This window comes from Leuciscus leuciscus, assembly GCF_965113295.1.
Source record: "Leuciscus leuciscus genome assembly, chromosome: 21".
Classification (NCBI taxonomy): domain Eukaryota; kingdom Metazoa; phylum Chordata; class Actinopteri; order Cypriniformes; family Leuciscidae; genus Leuciscus; species Leuciscus leuciscus.
In genome coordinates, this window is record NC_138745.1 from 10703892 (window position 1) to 10722225 (window position 18334).

Consider the following 18334-nt stretch of genomic DNA (forward strand, 5'->3'; position numbering starts at 1 on the left):
GGGTACCGAAACCCGGTATTAAACGGGCCCCGGTGCTGAATTGTGAAAGACCGCTGGATCGATAATCTCGGACGTTATCGGTTCTGCTGTCAGTACTGGAGAAATTAAGAAAGTACACGTGCCATTTATTATTGCTATTAAGAAATTTTTATCTTGCTAATTTAATCTCGCCAGCCACTTCTATATATAATAATATTGAACCATTATTGTCTGTGATGCATTTTTGCTAAAGATGCTCCGGGTTACTCCGGGACCCAAAAACCAATTGTCCTGCCGCAAGTGCTCAGGACAGGGTGGAGGGTTCCACTCAAGCCCGATGCTCGTGGCTGCCTTGGAAAGCATGGCAGTCAACTCAGGATCTGACTCGGACAGTGCTGGCACGCCCGAAGGCGGCAGCACAGCTGAATCATCATCTCCCGAGGACTCCTGCCCACCTTGTAATGCTGCGATGTACATGGTTGTTTCTCGACCGCCGTGTCGCGATGGTCATGTTCCCACAGTGAGAACATGATTCATCCACAAAGGCTGCCTTAGCGTGATCTACGTTCAAACACGCAAGGCAGCGATTGTGCCCATCAAACTCGGAAACAGTCTGACCGCAACCAGAAGTGCACGGGCGAGATATCTTTAAAAAGACGTGCCAGGCGCAAGCTCTTTTGTGAGAGGGGAACTCCGCAGAGTGTTGAAGCAACCAGGGAGAAACACACGACTGGCAGACCACTGCACAGATCAGCAGGCAATGTGAACTCGCTGGAATTCGCCGACACACCAACACCTGGAGAGTCGCTCGTCTTCGAAGAGGTGAGAGATATGAATGAAGAGATCTCAGAATGGCTTGTGGAGTGAAGAATGCTCTTGGCTCCGAAGTGAAAACATAACTGCATGTTGCCAGCGTACTTCCTTATATACCCACGAGGTCGGGGCGGAGTTACGCTATGCAAATTCCATAGACCCATGCCATTTCCTTGCCATTGGCTCGTTTTCTAATTCTCGAAGGTGATAGGCTTTCTAAGTTCATAATTCACTATTCGGCTGATGGCGTATGGTTGTTCCCGGAAGCCAGTAATAGTTTATAAAGTTATAAATATGGATTTTTTTTTTTTTACAAAAAAACATCACTTTGCTTCAGAAGGCCTTTAATAACCCCCTGGAGCCATATGGATAACTTTTATGATGGATGGATGCGCTTTTTTGGGGCCTCTACTCACTCCCATTAGAAAGCTGGTAAGAGCCAGGATATTTTTAATATTACTCCGATTGTATTTGGCTAAAAGAAGGAACTCATATACATCTAGGGTGGCTTTAAGGTGAGTAAATTATGGAATCATTTTCATTTTTGGGTGAACTATCCCTTAAAGAGGCCATTGGAATATAGTATACAAGACATATTAATTACTTGATGCTTTCGCAACATTTTTGAAGCTTGAAAGCCTCATTCCCCATTCAGTGTGATGTCTCCTTTTGTGTTCCAATGAAGAAAGAAATTCCTACAAGTGTGGAACGATTCTTTTTTTGATTAACTATCCTTTTAAATAAGTTGTTTACTAGATTTCTCAATCTGTGTTGCCTTGCCGGAGTTCTCTGCTGCTCGTCCACTGTGTTTGTGTCTCTGTTATCTGTCCTCAATGTGTCTTTGTCCTTCTCTATTCTTTGCTTTTTTCTATCATCTTTTGCCTCTTTGTATGTGTTCATGTTGTTTCTCGGTCTCTCTGTAAGCTTAGAACACTGGGAAGAGCGCTCTGTCTGTAGCACACTGCTCTTATTGTGAATATTCTCCTGGTATCATGCCAAACCCATAGAAACCTAATCGCTCTAGCAGAGAGCCCACTACTGAAGGACTGTGGGTTGGGAGGCAGTTAAGTGATTATCCGAGCACTGTGGAGACTGCGCCGCAAAGCCTTGTTTGATTGGCCAGAGATACTTTTTGATTTTCATTGCTTTTTTCCAGATTTGATTTTTATATTAGACAGTGGTATAGAGCAGTCTTGGCACCTCCATGCTATTTCGTAACAACTGCTAAAGGCATTTTTTGGACACTATAACAGTCCTCTGTCTCCACAACATTATACAATTTTCTTCTCTCTAATAATGGTGAAAAGACAACCTACATTCATTGAGAAGAGAACAATTATTTGTTTAGTTATCTTTGTAAATATGATTCATTTGTTGTCCAATTATCACAGAATCTGGAACATTAGATTTGGGCCACTTTCTCCTCTTAAAGGAACACTATGTAGCTTTTCAACCTTCATAATATATTTCCAAGACCCTTGTGATGGTACATCGACTTACAATAGGTTGAATGACACGTCTGCCATAGCCTGACGGGGTCTGCGTAACTACGGGGTTCGGGTAGTAGCCCAAGCACAAAAAGAACTACAAAATTCGAAAACTGTTTGTTTTCGGCTTTCGTGCGTATGTTTTTGTCATGGGGGCTGTTTACACCTGGCCACTTGATGCGTTTTCTCAGATTGGATAGCTATCTGATCGTGAAAAGACCAGGTGTAAATGTCCTCCGAAACGCATTCAAGACGGATTTGAATCCGATCGCTCAAACCACTTCAGAAGGAGGTCTGAGACGCATTCCAGACGAAACTGGACAAGTGTGCATCTGGTTGTTGAAACCACATATGTAAATTGTACTCCTCCCAAAAATATAGTCTATATGTTATTGCCAGATATGACGACGCTACTGGAACACGCATTATGGACGAACTTCTTCTCCTCACCCGCACTAACAAGGATTTTTTAAACTCCGCTGCTCTGTGCTTCACTGAAACCTGGCTGAGTGAAGCCACTACTTCTGCCGGGCTTCCAGCTGTTCCGAGCGGATCGCATCGCGGAACTAACGGGGAAAACGAGAGGTGGTGGATTGTGTTTCTACATTAACGAAAGTTGGTGTGTTCAGATGTAACAACACTGAAGAAGATGTGCTCTCCTAATTTAGAGGCGCATTTCATAAACTGTAAACCTTTCTACTCGCCGCGGGAGTTTTCCTCATTCATTCTCGCGAATGTTTACATTCCTCCAGACGCGTGTGTGAGCCCGGCGCTACAACAGCTGGCTAAACATATAGCTGAAATGGAACAAAGGTACCCAGACTCTCTTTTGATCATTCTTGGGGATTTTAACAAAGCAAATCTCTCCCGTGAACTGCCAAAATACAGACAGCATGTTACATGTCCTACCAGAGACAGTAATATATTGGACCACTGTTACACCACGATAAATAATGCGTATCACTCCGTCCCACAGGCAGCTTTGGGGCTCTCTGATCACTGTTTGGTTCATCTTATACCGACCTACAGGCAGAAACTGAAATCAGCTAAACCTGTAATAAGGACTGTAAAAAAATGGACCAACGAAGCAGAGCAGGATCTACAGGCCTGCTTCGATTGCACTGATTGGACTGTTTTTGAAGCTGCAGCCACCGATCTGGATGAGCTCACAGATACTGTAACATCATATATCAGTTTCTGTGAGGAAACATGCATTCCTACCAGGACATTCTTATCATTCACTAATGATAAACCATGGTTTACTGGGAAACTCAAACAGCTTCGTCATGCCAAAGAGGATGCTTACAGAAGTGGGGATAAAATATTGTATAACCAGGCCAGAAACAGACTGACAAAGGAGATCAGAGTTGCTAAAAGAAGCTACTCTGAAAAGCTGAAAAAACAGTTTTCAGCCAACGACCCGGCATCAGTCTGGAGAGGCCTGAGGAACATCACCAACTACAAATCACCATCCCCCCCATATGTGGAGAATCAACAACTGGCTGACACTCTCAATGCATTCTATTGCAGGTTTGAGAAGCCCAGACTCACACCCGCTCTGATGTGCACTTCACACATCCACCATCACCTCCTGCAACCCCTCTCCTCCCCCCTTCTGCCATCCAACCTGAGCTTAAGGTCTGTGTGGAGGACGTGAGCCGAGTCTTCAAAAAACAGAAGACTAGGAAAGCTTCAGGCCCAGACGGCATCTCATCTGCTTGTCTAAAAGCCTGCGCTGACCAACTGGCCCCAGTCTTCACGCAGATCTTCAACAGATCATTGGAGCAGTGTGAAGTTCCCTGCTGCTTCAAACGCTCCACTATCATTCTGGTTCCCAAAAAACCTAAAATCACTGGACTTAATGACTACAGACCTGTCGCTCTCACGTCTGTGGTCATGAAGTCGTTTGAAAGACTGGTGTTGGCCTATCTGAAGGACATCACTGGACCCCTGCTGGATCCCTTTCAGTTTGCTTACAGAGCAAACAGGTCTGTAGCCGCGTTTCCATTACCCTTCAAATTGCGCAAATTGAAATTGCGAATTGAAAATACGCTTAATGGAAACACGTCAATTTCGCAAAAACTCCCATTTATCGCAAAAAAGTTTTTACGCTCTCATGAGGTGGTTTTTCAGGCAATTCGAAAAATGAATATTTCGCAAAACTGCAATGGAAACAGTTTTTGTGCATTTACAGTCACCTGACTTAGAAGACGCAGTGTGTTTGAAGTCCATGTATAGCTACGCAAATAATAATAATTTTATATTATTTTATTATAACATTTAATAGGCTATATTTAGAAGAGGCTTTTATGCAAAAAAGGAACAAAGCTGAGCGTGGAGCGCGCACTGCATGGCACGGAGGCGCGGCCGCAAACACTTGCATTTTCCTATCAACAGTGGAAACAACTTATACTCTATCATTTCTGGTCAGACAGAAAATAATAATACATTATTCTCAACCACTTTTATTTGTGTAAACTCACAATAACAAGAAAATGCTGTGCTTTTGTAAAATAAAAGAAACAATCAGACGCACATGATCTCCGTAAACTGGGGCGCGAGAACTGAAACAAAATATAGCCTGTGTAGGCTAAAGCTTGAAATGTCCACTTTAAAACGAACAAATTCGAATCGAAAGCTAATACCTTCTGATTATGTAGGCTAATCCGTATGAAAGGTGCATTTCTCTCTAAAAGCGCATCTGATAACAGCGGAGATGGAGATGTGATTTTAGCCGACACTTAGAAAACAATAGTTTATTAATTATATTAATGGCTCTTCTCATTCAGCACTGCGGGAAATACATCAATTCCAGTTTCTAATTTGGCCTTAGAAAACCAGTAAAATCGACATGTTTTCCATATTAATTTGTGAATATTTTAAATGTTTAATAAAGGGGCAAAAAGTCATAAATAAAGCACAGCAGTTGTGTGTAGCCAGTTCAAATTAAAATTTTGGTGTTCAACTTGTTTTAAGAAGACAACAACCGTTCATTTTTCGTTTTTCAATTAGGGGTTAAAAAAGGAAAAACAAATAGACACAAAAGTTGCCTACATGGATCATTTGGACAGAACACGAGACAGAATTATTTATTAAATTCATAAAAGAAACAATAATTAGCCTATAGGAATACTGGATTCTAAATCTCAAAGAAATGCCACAATCGGAGCAGAAATGAGGGCGAAACACCCAGAAACTCCTTATATGTGTCGTTCGGGGGTCTTTCCCTGCCATTAATGCTTGGATAACACGCCACGTCTCCTTCCATTAATAATAATAATAATGTCTAATGCGGTGGCTGTGATATTATAACCAACGTCCGTTGCCGTGATTTTTGGAATGACTTATCGCGAGAGAAAAAAAGACGTTTTAGTCGCATAACATCGGTTAATGGAAACGCCGTCATTTCGCAATAGTTTTTTATCGATATTTAGATAATAGCGCAAAACATTTGCGCAAATCTGTAATGGAAACGCGGCTTGTGGATGATGCAGTCAACATGGGACTGCACTATATCCTGCAACATCTTGACAGACCTAGGACTTATGAACGGATCTTATTTGTGGACTTCAGTTCGGCCTTCAATACCATCATCCCTGATCTTCTCACAGCCAAACTGACTCAGCTCTCCATGCCATCCTCAATCTGTCAGTGGATCTCCAGCTTCCTTACGGACCGGCAGCAGCGAGTGAGACTGGGGAAGCTCACATCCAGGACCCTCACCATCAGCACTGGCGCCCCCCAAGGGTGCGTTCTCTCCCCACTGCTCTTCTCCCTGTACACTAATGACTGCACTTCTAAAGACCCCTCTGTCAAGCTCCTGAAATTTGCAGACGACACCACCGTCATCGGTCTCATCCAAAATGGTGACGAATCTGCTTACAGACTGGGGGTTGAACAGCTGGCTGTCTGGTGCAGCTATAACAACCTTGAGCTGAACACGCTCAAAACAGTGGAGATGATTGTGGACTTCAGGAGAAAATCCCCAGCACTCCCCATCTCACCATCATGAACAGCACTGTGGAAGCAGTGGAGTCATTCAGGTTCCTGGGCTCTACCATCTCTCAGGACCTGAAGTGGGCAAATCACAATGACTCCATTATGAAAAAGGCCCAGCAGAGACTGTACTTCCTTCGCCAACTGAAGAAGTTCAATCTGCCACAGGAGCTGCTGATCCAGTTCTACTCAGCCGTCATTGAGTCTGTTTTAAGCACTTCCATCACTGTCTGGTTTGGTTCAGCTACCAAATCGGACATCAGGAGACTACAACGGACAGTCCGGACTGCAGAGAGGATTATTGGTGCCCCCCTGCCAACCCTCCAGGACCTGTACTCTTCCAGAGTGAGGAAGAGAGCAGGTAAAATTATCACAGACTCCACTCACCCTGGACACCCCCTGTTTGAACTGTTACCGTCAGGACGGCAACACAGATCACTGGCCACAAGAACATCCAGGCACAGGAACAGTTTCTTTCCACAGGCCATTTCCCTTCTGAACACTTAACATGCCCCCCAAGGCATATGCCTGTAAGTGCAATACTCCCACTGTCTAGTGCAATATTCTCTAACTCAGGTGATATTTATATTTTTAATATTCATACTACTCAAAATACTGTAAATATGTTCATAATCTGTAACATGCACTAGACTCCCACTGTCTAGTGTAATATTCTCTAACTCAGGAGATATTTATATTTATATTATTCATACTACTCAAAATACTGTAAATATGTTCATAATCTGTAAATGTTTATTCGGACTAAACCCAACTGTGACCCTACTTTTTTACTTTTATACTATATATTTTATATATATATATATATATATATATTTTATTCTTAGAATTTGTATTACTATGTTTCTTGTTGTATTTGTATTTGTATATGTGCACTGGAAGCTCAGTACCAAGAAAAATTCCTTGTGGGTGCAAGCACACTTGGCAAAAAAGCTCTTTCTGATTCTGATTCTGATTCTGATTACCGCAGCTGAGCATCGATTCATCAAGACAACGTGCAAACTATCGCAAATCAAAGTGAAAGTAAGTCGCAGACGCTTAACACACAATCATCATCATTAAAAGTAAAGAAATGAAATGATCTTACCAGGGGCCTCATTTATAAACGTGGCGTACGCACATTTTCAGCCCCGTTTCACTTCCGACGCATAAGTTGTGATTTATAAAAACAAACTTGACGGGAAAATGTGCGCACCTGCACGCAAACTCTGACCCATGCGTACGAACATTTTGGAGATGGAGCAGTTTGGCGACACCGATGGTGAGCTGGAGTTAAGTGTCTTTTTGGTCACTTTTAGACAGAAAATCTAAAGAAAATTAAACATATACAGAAAGATAATACAAATATAATTTCACTCACCAAGCCTGTCACTTGAAGCAAATATCCATCCCTTCTTAAATGTCCGCGCCAGCGAGCGCGTTGGGCCGTTTAGTGAAACTGACGCAAACAGTTTAAATAAATAAAATAATGATTTAAACTATGTTTTACTTCTGATATAAACATTTAGATTAAATATGCCATTCAAATTAATGGAGTTAAACACTTAAACATGAAATCATTACTGAGAAGTTACAAAAAATTTTATATTCAAATTCAATCAATAGAAATATTGTTGTGGATGCGATGTTTTTGAACACTTCCTGTGGCGTGCTGTGTTTTAATGTTTTAACCACAGAGATAGCTTATCATGATAATACCAGATTGTCTGAGAAAATAGTTTCGTACAAATAATGCCCAAGGCCTATCTGTTTCCATAAAAAATATAAATCAATTAAAAATACAATTCGGCCAGTGGAAAAGATTGAGAAACTTTCTCTGAAATGTATTTTACACTATTTGATTTATGTATTCAAAAACAAGGCAAGGATAGGCAACTACTTGATTTTTATTAATGTAATGTGTCTTGTACCGTTAAACGTTATCACGTGGATGAATAATAATATGCAAATGATATGCAGATGAGGATCTGCATAGTAAAACTAGGCGTTGTAAGCTCCATATATGGTTATTTCGGGGTGGAGACGCATGTGCACACAATCTTCCGCTGACTGGGATTTATAAAGTGAATTCTGCGCAGGTTCTGGCGTACGAACGGTTTTATAAGTCTGAATATTTTTTTGCGTACGCCATTTTTGCCTTTCGGGCGCACGTACACTTTTAGTAAGGTTCCTACGCACAGTTTTATAAATGAGACCCCAGGTGTAAATGGAATCGTTTTGATAAATCAGAAATCCGATCTGAGAAAACGCATGAAGTGGCCAGTAAATAAATCTCTTAATTTTGTAAACTTGTTTGTATTCTGTTGTATGTTGTTGCGCTTGCTTGTATTTTTTTACATGCTGTTCATTCATCCATTGCTGATAAGTAGACCAGTCCAATAATTTCCACATATGTCTAGCTAGCTTTCAATTATCAGAGCTGTTAACAGACTTGCTAACAAACACTCGTTTCTCTTACGTGTTTTTTGCGTAATGTTTTATTGCCTAGCTTGCCTCACGAACTAGTTTGCCAGCTGAACTCAGGTGTTGTGAGGTGTATTTATCATGTAGTCCTGAGGGATATCAGACGACGCTGTTGACGTTGATTCTTGCGATTATCATGAGAACAGTTTTCAATATCTCACATTAAAGGTGAACTAAGTAACTTTTTTTACCTTAACTGAACAGCTTCGGAGTCATTGGAATGGTTATATTACTTATTTCGGGTTGAATGGTGGTCGTTTCGCACCCCCCTGGTGCCCGTGAGCGGAAAATAAGCACTTGCAACTTTGAGCCGGCGGGCCGCCGGCCGCCGCGTCAGGAAGTCTCGCGTGATATCAGGTCTCGCGATGTAAACAATTGCTTTACGGCCAAAAGAAATCTGCTAAAATGCTGTCATTATTGCGCTCCCTCACGCTGTCCGAACCCGAATGAAGAAGACGTTTTAAAGAACGTCCCATCTGCTTTGATGTCGTTGATCTATAGCCTCTGGTGTCTGAGAATCAACAACGAGTTTTTACGACAGTGTTGTCAAATATCTATTCCGAAGCTGTGGGGGGAGCTCTAGAGAGAAACCTGCGAGCAAAAAGCGAGAATACAGCGAAGAAGTCCCGAAGTTACTGAGTGCTGCTTTAAACATAAATAAGTTTTACGACAGTGCAAGTATTCCACAGCGACTCTAGGGGTCACTGTTTGACAAAAACACAATTTCTCCACAGTGTGCTTTTAAATACGGATTTACATTTTTAAAAAATTGTTATGCAGCAGATTAATTTGCTCATTCTGGTCCAAAAATAAGCATTTAGCACTCAGATAACAACTCTTAGAACAGTTTTAGCAAGTTATTGAATATAGCAATGTTAGTGTATTTGGTCTTGGTGGAATAAAGCTGCTATGCTGCTGCTGCAGAGCAAGTATGGACTTGTTACTGCTAAAAGACACACAGACACGCTGCTGTGAGAATGTAAGACATGCTGCTGCTGCTGCTGCTGTATAAATAGTCATGCATAAATACCCTAGCAGGTGGAGCTGGGGGAGATGAAGGGTTTCAGAGGATAACAGGGACATGCGGTCAGGGTAGGCAGGGTAGGCAGTGCCTCACCAAAGGAAATGTTGACATTACATTTATTAATTCCAAGAGCTTTATTAATTCACCACATTATTAATTGCATTTATTTTATTCCAAATATTAATTTTTGTAACAAAAATGTTCAGGAATACACATATAATATACTCATTTTGCCATTGTTTGCTCCTAAAACTAGGGCTGGCTGACGCGAAACAGTCGTTCCGAAGCTTTGCGAGATCCCGAAGCGCAGATGTTTCGAAACACTGATCCGAAGCGTGATTCAAAACACCCATGTCTCGTGACTATGGCCAAACGAAGCCTCGAAGTGTTTCACTAAGTGTTCCCTTTCAAGGGAACTCCCGTTGCGTCGAAAAGCTGACGCTATGGAAACGCTTTGCGTGATGACGTCTTGAAGCACATGTAAAATCAGTCCAATGGTGTGGCGGAACGTCAGAGGCGGGTGACGTCACGTACCAGGAAGCTATAAAAGCCGGCCCGAAACAGAAAACGAAAGCTTTCTGAGTCTTCAGTTGCGCTCTGTGTTGAATCTGTCCTTGTTATTTGGTGTTGTCTGTCTATATTATATATATATATTCAGTATGGCGAGCAAGCAGCAGTTTAGAGTGTGTGTCCATCCCTGCCCGCGTTATTTAACGGGAGGTGATACTCACACTCTTTGTGTTGTTTGTTTGGGTGAGGAGCATGCCCAGTCAGCACTCGAGGGTGGTGACTGTGTGCATTGCGACGCGCTTCCATTGCGCACGCTCCGATCCCGCTTGGCTCGGTTCAATCCCGATCGCGTTCCCCAGGGCTCGGGTCCCGCCGCGGCTGAGGCTCGGCGGCGATCTCAGACCTGGGGTTCGCAAATGGATCTGTCAGTGGATGTTGAGACGGGCTCTGCCTTATCTCAGCATCAATCTGACAGATCCAGTGCCTCTCATCAGGGTGTGGAAGCACGCATTGCGGTTTCTTCCCCCCCGATAGAGGCACCAATACTGCAACTGTCCAGCTCTGAGGAGTTGGATGTTGTGAGTATTGAAGCTGAGTCTGAGGATTCGCCACCTCAGTCTCATGCGTTTGAGGAACTGCTCGATGTTATTACTAGAGCAGTTGACAGACTATCTATTGAGTGGCCAGAGGATAGGCAGGACGTTCGTTCGAAAAGTAAGCTCGACGAACGCTTCCTGCCATCTCGTACACAGCCTCAGCGAAGAAGCCTTCCGTTTTTCCCCGATCTCCACACCGAGGTGTCGAAATCGTGGGGAAAACCGGTTTCATACAGAGTGTATGCACCACAAACATCCCACTATTCTTCCATTCACAAATATAAAGAATATGGTTATGGGGAGATGCCGAAGGTGGAGGAGACGCTTGCGAGCTATCTCTCTCCAGCAACGGCATCTTCCCTGAAAGCTCCTTCACTTCCCTCTAAGCCAGTAAAATTCACATCATCTCTGGTTCATAAATCGTATGCAGCCGCTGGTCAAGCTGCAGCGTGTCTGCATACGATGTCTATTATGCAAGCCTATCAGGCAGAATTATTGGGGGATTTAGAGGAGGGCGGGGGAATTGGTCCTGACACAGTGGCTGAACTACGCAGAGCCACAGATCTGTCTCTCAGGGCCACCAAGGAGACCGCTAAATCAATCGGGCGGTCTATGGCAGCCCTGGTGGCCACTGAGAGGCATCTGTGGCTCAATTTGAGCGATATAAAAGAGAAAGAAAAGCACGTTCTCTTAGATGCTCCGGTTTCCACTGTTGGTTTATTTGGTGATGCAGTAAACAGTGCGGAAGCTAAATCTCAGGAAGCTGCTAAACAGGCAGCTGCATTACAAAAACTTCTCCCCCGCCGTTCTTTCATTGAGGCTGCTGAGCGGGAGCAGCCTCACTCCTCTAAAAAGAGCGCTGAACATCGTGCCACTCAAAAACGGAGTGTGTCCTCTCGTGCTCCCCCACAAAAATTTCGGGGACACGGAGGGCGCTCTCAAACCCAGCAGTCTTCGAGGGGTAAAACGGATCTGCGGACCGTTATTACCGCCAAGAAGGCTGCTGGGAAAAAGTCCTGATGTCTGAGGGCTCAGGACAAATGAGGGTAGTCCCCCCGAAGCAGAGCGGTTAACACCTCTTTTCACGGTGCCCGTCTCTCTTCGGTGCCCTCAGGGGACCGTTCTGCCAACCCTGCCACCTCTGGTGTTACAGGGCGCAGCGGTCTCCGGCGAGCACATATCTCAAGGTCCACCCGGAAACGTAGTGGCCTCGGGATGCCCGCCCCCTCTGAGGAGGGTGCTAGAGCAGTCTGTTTGGTCGTTCCCTGCCGGTGCGCCGTTACAGGGCGACGAACCGACTACTCAACAGCAGGAGAAAAATACGGTGCCGTCTCTCTTCGGTGCCCTCAGGGGACCGTTCTGCCAACCCTGCCGCCTCCGGTGTTACAGGGCGCAGCGGTCTCCGGCGAGCACATATCTCAAGGTCCACCCGGAAACGTAGTGGCCTCGGGATGCCCGCCCCCTCTGAGGAGGGTGCTGGAGCAGTCTGTTTGGTCGTTCCCTGCCGGTGCGCCGTTACAGGGCGACGAACCGACTACTCAACAGCAACAAAATCCAGAAACCAGTCTCGAGAGACTGGTACCTCTAGTAGAATCTTTGACAGCGTGGAAGCTACTGTCAAATGTTTCTCGTTGGGTCCTGCAGACCGTGGAAAAAGGGTATTAGATACAATTCTATTAACGCCCACCGCGGTTTATGGGGGTCCTGCCCACAGTGGTGGGCCCCGAGCAGGTTCTGGTTATGGAACAGGAAGTAAACACTCTGTTAGAGAAAGGGGCCATAGAATATGTACCCCCCTCCAACAGGGAAACCGGGTTTTACAACCGGTACTTCATAGTTCCAAAAAAGGACGGGGGATTGCGTCCCATTTTAGATCTTCGAGTTCTGTACGAGTACATGCAGCTCAAGTTCAAAATGTTAACCTTGAGACAAATCGTGCCACAGATCAGGTCCGAGGACTGGTTTGTCACGATAGACCTCAAGGACGCATATTTCCATCCGTCCGTGTCATTGGAAGTTCCTGAGGTTTGCTTTCGGGGGCAAAGCATACCAATATCGAGTTCTTCCATTCGGCCTAGCTTTATCACCCCGCACTTTCACCAAATGCGTGGATGCAGCTCTGGCGCCTCTGCGCCTCCGGGGTATTCGCATCACGAACTACATCGACGATTGGTTGATTTTAGCTCAGTCGCATTAGATGGCGGTTCAACATCGAGATGTTGTTCTCGCCCATATGAAAGAGTTGGGGTTACGGCTGAACGCCAAGAAGAGTGTGCTTTCTCCATTTTAGAGGACCACTTTTTTAGGCGTGGTTTGGGATTCAGTGTCGATGCAGGCGCGCCTGTCATCGCCACGCTTCGATTCCATCCTGGCAGCTGTGAGAAGTGTAAAGCTAGGCCAGCTACTCACTGTCAAACAGTTCCAGAGACTGTTGGGTCTCATGGCAGCAGCTTCCAACGGGATACCTTTTGGACTGCTGCACATGAGGCCCCTGCAGTGGTGGCTCAGGACCAGAGGGTTTTTCCCCGAGGGGCAACCCATTTCGCACAATCAAGGTCACGCGGTGATGCCTACGTGCCTTGGTTATGTGGAAGAAACCTTGGTTCCTGTCCCAGGGCCCAGTGCTGGGAGCTCCTTGTCGTCGCAAACTGCTAACGACGGATGCTTCCCTCACGGGTTGGGGAGCGATCCTGAGGGTCGCTCATCTCAAGGTCTGTGGGAAGACCATCATCGTTCCTGGCATTCTATAGCCTAGAGATGTTAGCTGTCTTCCGGGCTCTGAGGAGCTTTATCACAGGTCTCAGGGGACACCATGTGTAGTACATACGGACAACACGTCGGTAGTCGCCTATATCAAGGGGGTTTGCGCTGGCATGCCATATCCTCTTGTGGTCCCAGGGGAAGTTGCTGTCACTCAAGGCAGCCTACATCCCCGGGGTCCAGAATATAGGAGCAGACACTCTGTCGAGACAGGGGCCGAGGCCCGGGGAATGGTGGCTCCACCCCCGAGGTGGTGGAGCTGATATGGAAATTATAAGTGGATCTGTTTGCGTCTCGAGAGACGTCTCACTGTCCACTTTGGTTCTCCTTCACGCATCCAGCTCCTCTGGGACTGGATGCTATGGTACAGACGTGGCCGAGGCTACGTCTGTACGCCTTTCCCCCAGTTGCTCTGCTCCCGGGAGTTCTGGAAAGAGTTCGCAGGGACCGGGTTTGCCTGCTTTTTATAGCCCCGCGCTGGCCGGGCAGAGTATGGTTTCCCGATCTTGTGTCCCTCCTCGACGGGCATCCTCTGGAGTTACCCGTCAGGAGGGACCTTCTGTCCCAGGCAGAGGGCTCGATATTTCACCCTCGGCCAGAACTGTGGAACCTGTGGGCTTGGCCTCTGAGGGGGCCCAGCTCATAGAGTCAGGTCTCTCAACCGAGGTTGTTTAGACCATTCTACAGTCCAGAGCTCCCTCCACGAGGAAACTTTATGCCCTGAAGTGGAGAGTATTCACTTCTTGGTGTAGTGACCGTCGGTTGGACCCAGTCCACTGCCCAATTGGTACAGTGCTGGAGTTCCTGCAGGAACGGTTCACTGCAGGTCTGACCCCGTCCACTTTAAAGGTCTATGTGGCGGCCATAGGTGCTTACCACAGTCCTTTGGGTGGAATGTCTGTGGGGAAAGACCCCTTGGTATCTCGTTTCCTTCGTGGCACTTGGAGGTCCTCCTCCCTTTCGAAATCGGACCAGGAGGCGAATAATTTGCTTTGCCCTGTTCGGGCGTTAGACGCGTATGTCCACAGAGCTGCCCTGTGGCGTAAAAGTGACTTTTGCTCCCCTAACAAGGGAGGTCCAGTGTCTAAGCAAAGGATGAGCAAGTGGGTGGTTGAGACTATCTCACTGGCTTATGAGGCGGCTGGACAGCCTTCTCCTTTGGCTGTCCGGTCGCTCTCTACTAGGAGTATGGCGGCCTCTAAGGCCCTTATATCAGGAGTATCGTTACAGGACGTCTGTGATGCGGCAGGCTGGTCCTCACCGCACACCTTCGTCAGGTTCTACTCTCTGGATTTAGACTCTACTCCAGGGTCTCATGTTTTGTCTTCTTAGTGCTGCTCACATGATTACACACAGGACAGACATTTGTAGCTATGGAGGCGTTGGTATAGACGTTCCCATAGCGTCAGCTTTTCGACGCAACGGGAGTTCCCTTGAAAGGGAACGCCTCGGTTACGACTGTAACCTCAGTTCCCTGAAGAGGGAACGAGCGTTGCGTCGCCTTGCCATATCTCCTTCATGCCTGTCAGCGCGACTTCAGACTTTACGAAGCTTTCGTTTTCTGTTTCGGGCCGGCTTTTATAGCTTCCTGGTACGTGACGTCACCCGCCTCTGACGTTCCGCCACACCATTGGACTGATTTTACATGTGCTTCAAGACGTCATCACGCAAAGCGTTTCCATAGCGTCAGCTTTTCGACGCAACGCTCGTTCCCTCTTCAGGGAACCGAGGTTACAGTCGTAACCGAGGCGTTTCATCAGGTGTGGTCCGCCGAATCAGTGTTTGATTGACACGGTCGGGAACAGAACACACAATCGCACCTTCTGTATAAAAGTGAAATCAACGCATATTGACCTCGTGGGTTTTTGTGAGAGGAGTTTGATTTTGAGATAGCGGACTTTTGGTGATATAGTGACATAGTGCGATTTGATTAGTTATAGGCTATTTAGGCTTACATTTAAATTTACACAACACATTGACTGATAGGCTAGAGACAGACAGAGTATACATATAGTGACAAATTAATAGACACATAGATATAAATATATATAGACAGCTAGATTAATAGATAGATACATATATAGATAGATTATAGATACATATATAAATACATAGATAGATTATAGATACATACATATATAGATACATAGATTATATCTAGATACATATCTAGGTACATATCTAGATACATATCTAGATACATAGATAGATTATAGATACATATCTAGATACATAGATAGATTCATATAGATAGATAGATTTGGATAGATAGATAAAATGGAGGCTCCCCAGAAGAGATGCCGTACATCTGTGGTGTGGGAGCATTTCCGTTTAGAAACCCCAAATAAAGTGAGATGTGTGTATTGTGATCGGCAGCTAGCCTACTGCAACAATACATCATCCATGATGCGCCATTTGAGGAGAATTTGAAATTTGCGTATTTGCCCAGAACTCATGATCCACTAACTTACTGGAAAGAGAGAGCAGTAATCTTTCCTCATTTGTATGTCCTAGCTAAAAAATATATTTGCACGTCAGCAACAAGTGTCCCTTGTGAGAGGATTTTTTCAAAGGCTGGAGAAATTATCTGTAAAAAAAGAAGTAGGCTAAGTCCTTCCACAGCAGAGAAATTAATATTTTTTAATAAAAATCTCTAAAAAAGTGAGACATTGTGGCTTGATTTCTTTCATTAATATTCATTTTGCAGGACCAAAATAACATTATGCACAGTGAGGAGCCAACAGGTTACAAGCTTCACATAATTATTAGAAAAATACAATAATAAAAAAACAACACAGTTTTTTAATGGCTTGTCAAGGTTGTTTCAGATCAACACCTGCAAGTGACCACTAGGTGTCACCGTTGAGACGGGTGTCGGATTGATTCGAAGCCTCGAAACAATATGGCCCATTTGGTTCAACTGTTTCATTGCTTCACGAAGCCTCGATCTGCCCACCACTACCTAAAACCATTGTTTCATGCAGGAAATTCAAGGCCATGGCCATTGAGGCAGAGATTAGCAGTACCTCTTTGGTCCATAGAACGTAGTTTACGTAGATTTGCGCATGCGCAGTCAGTTCTCATGCTGTCTTGAATTATCAGGCAGAAACCGAGCTTGCTTCATGTCACGTGATCCACTCGGTCTCACTCAATCCGCGCTTCCCGATACTTAGCATCTAGCGGCGCCTAGCGTTGGCTGTAAACAGGCCCGGGGTGGGTAATCGGGAGAATTCCCGGTGGGCCGCTTCACTTTTGGGCCGGTAGAGGATTTATTTATTTTTTCACATTTGTCACGTTAGTTACATTAGGCTACACACGTTCTGCATTCTGACACCGCAGCGCGCAGCCTCTGCATGGGTTGTACCCAGTCTATGGTTTTACCATGTGAGGGAGTTCTCCCCTCCCCTCCTATAGAGTTGGTTGGGTCCATAGCCCGTCTTTTTTTAATTTTTTTTATTGAAGTGTCAAATTTACAACAATAACTGGCTTAGTCATAATTTACAAAAATATCATTGCAAACAGGGAACGGAGCACGTAAAATGAAAAAAATAAAAATATAAACAAAAATAATAAATGACAAATAATAAAATAAGACAGTAGTTAAGGGGCTTCAGTTAATTTTAAAGCATCAATAAAATTAAGCAATTTACTTGCTGTTTTCTTCTTCATAAACAACAGGGACTTATAGTACAATGCAAATTATCTCTTGAAGACAGAAAAAAGAAGCTGTGTCTTTATCCATTTACATTTGTGGATGAAAAATTTACCAGAAATAATTAAAGTGTTTAAAAGCAGATCATAGTTTTTGTCCTTCATTATAATTCCAAATGTAATGTTATCTCTGGTGAAACTAGAGAGAGACTGGAGATAAGGCTCCAACCAATCATACATGTCACACCAGAATGTGTTACTGTAAGGGCAGAAGAAAAACAAATGATCCGTGGTCTCTATTTCTTCATCACAGAATATACAGTTTGTTAGATCAAATTTAAATCTACGTGAGAGGAGGTCACTTGAAGGATAAATGTCATTCATGACTTTGAAGTGAAGCTCTTTAGCTTTTGGTGATATAGGTAATTTAAAAAAGTCTGTGCGCAGTTTTTTCAGAGAAGAATGATTGAAGATAAGATAAGATGCATTTCGGCTATATTGCATTGGGTATAAGGTCAAAGTAAAGAGATCACGGAACACTTTGTTTTGCAGAGTCCTACTACAGAACTGGTCCATAGCCTACCGATAGCTGGGCCGGCCCTACCGTAACGGTACGAGTCAGGGAGGATGGATGGGAGGAAGAGGCCAGGAGGTATGGAAGCTTGTTTCTGCCACAGAATAAAACATTTTAAAAGATAATTGCGACTTTTTATCTCACAATTGCGAGTTTACAACTCGCAATTCTGTAATTATTTCTCACAATTGCAAGATATAAAGTCAGAATTGCGAGATATAAAGTCAGAATTGCGTGAAATAAAGTCGCAATTGCATGTTATAAAGTCAGAATTGCAAGCCTACCCATGACAAGATTTCACCGCACGTTACTGGAGGATAAAAAAATGTATCAGACAAAGCAATAGTGGCACATGGTAAAGACAAACTCACACTTGTGTGTTACGACATTACTGTCGGATCCAATGTAGTTGGCATTGCATCATCTTTTATTTTCAGTCTCTCTGAAAAACCTGCATCGAACT

At 44.4% G+C, this 18334-nt stretch overlaps 1 protein-coding gene and 1 long non-coding RNA gene across 3 annotated transcripts in view; one reads left to right on the top strand and one right to left on the bottom strand.

Moving 5' to 3' along the window:
• Nucleotides 1–18334, top strand: part of raraa (retinoic acid receptor, alpha a) — a 197207-nt gene that overhangs the window by 65617 nt on the left and 113256 nt on the right. The gene's annotated exons all lie outside the window — the stretch shown is intronic.
• On the bottom strand, nt 1058–17082 carry LOC309485462. Its single transcript, XR_014201204.1, has 3 exons — nt 16609–17082; nt 9506–10026; nt 1058–2217 (listed from the first exon to the last, which is right to left on the bottom strand). It is a non-coding gene; the product is annotated as an uncharacterized lncRNA (long non-coding RNA).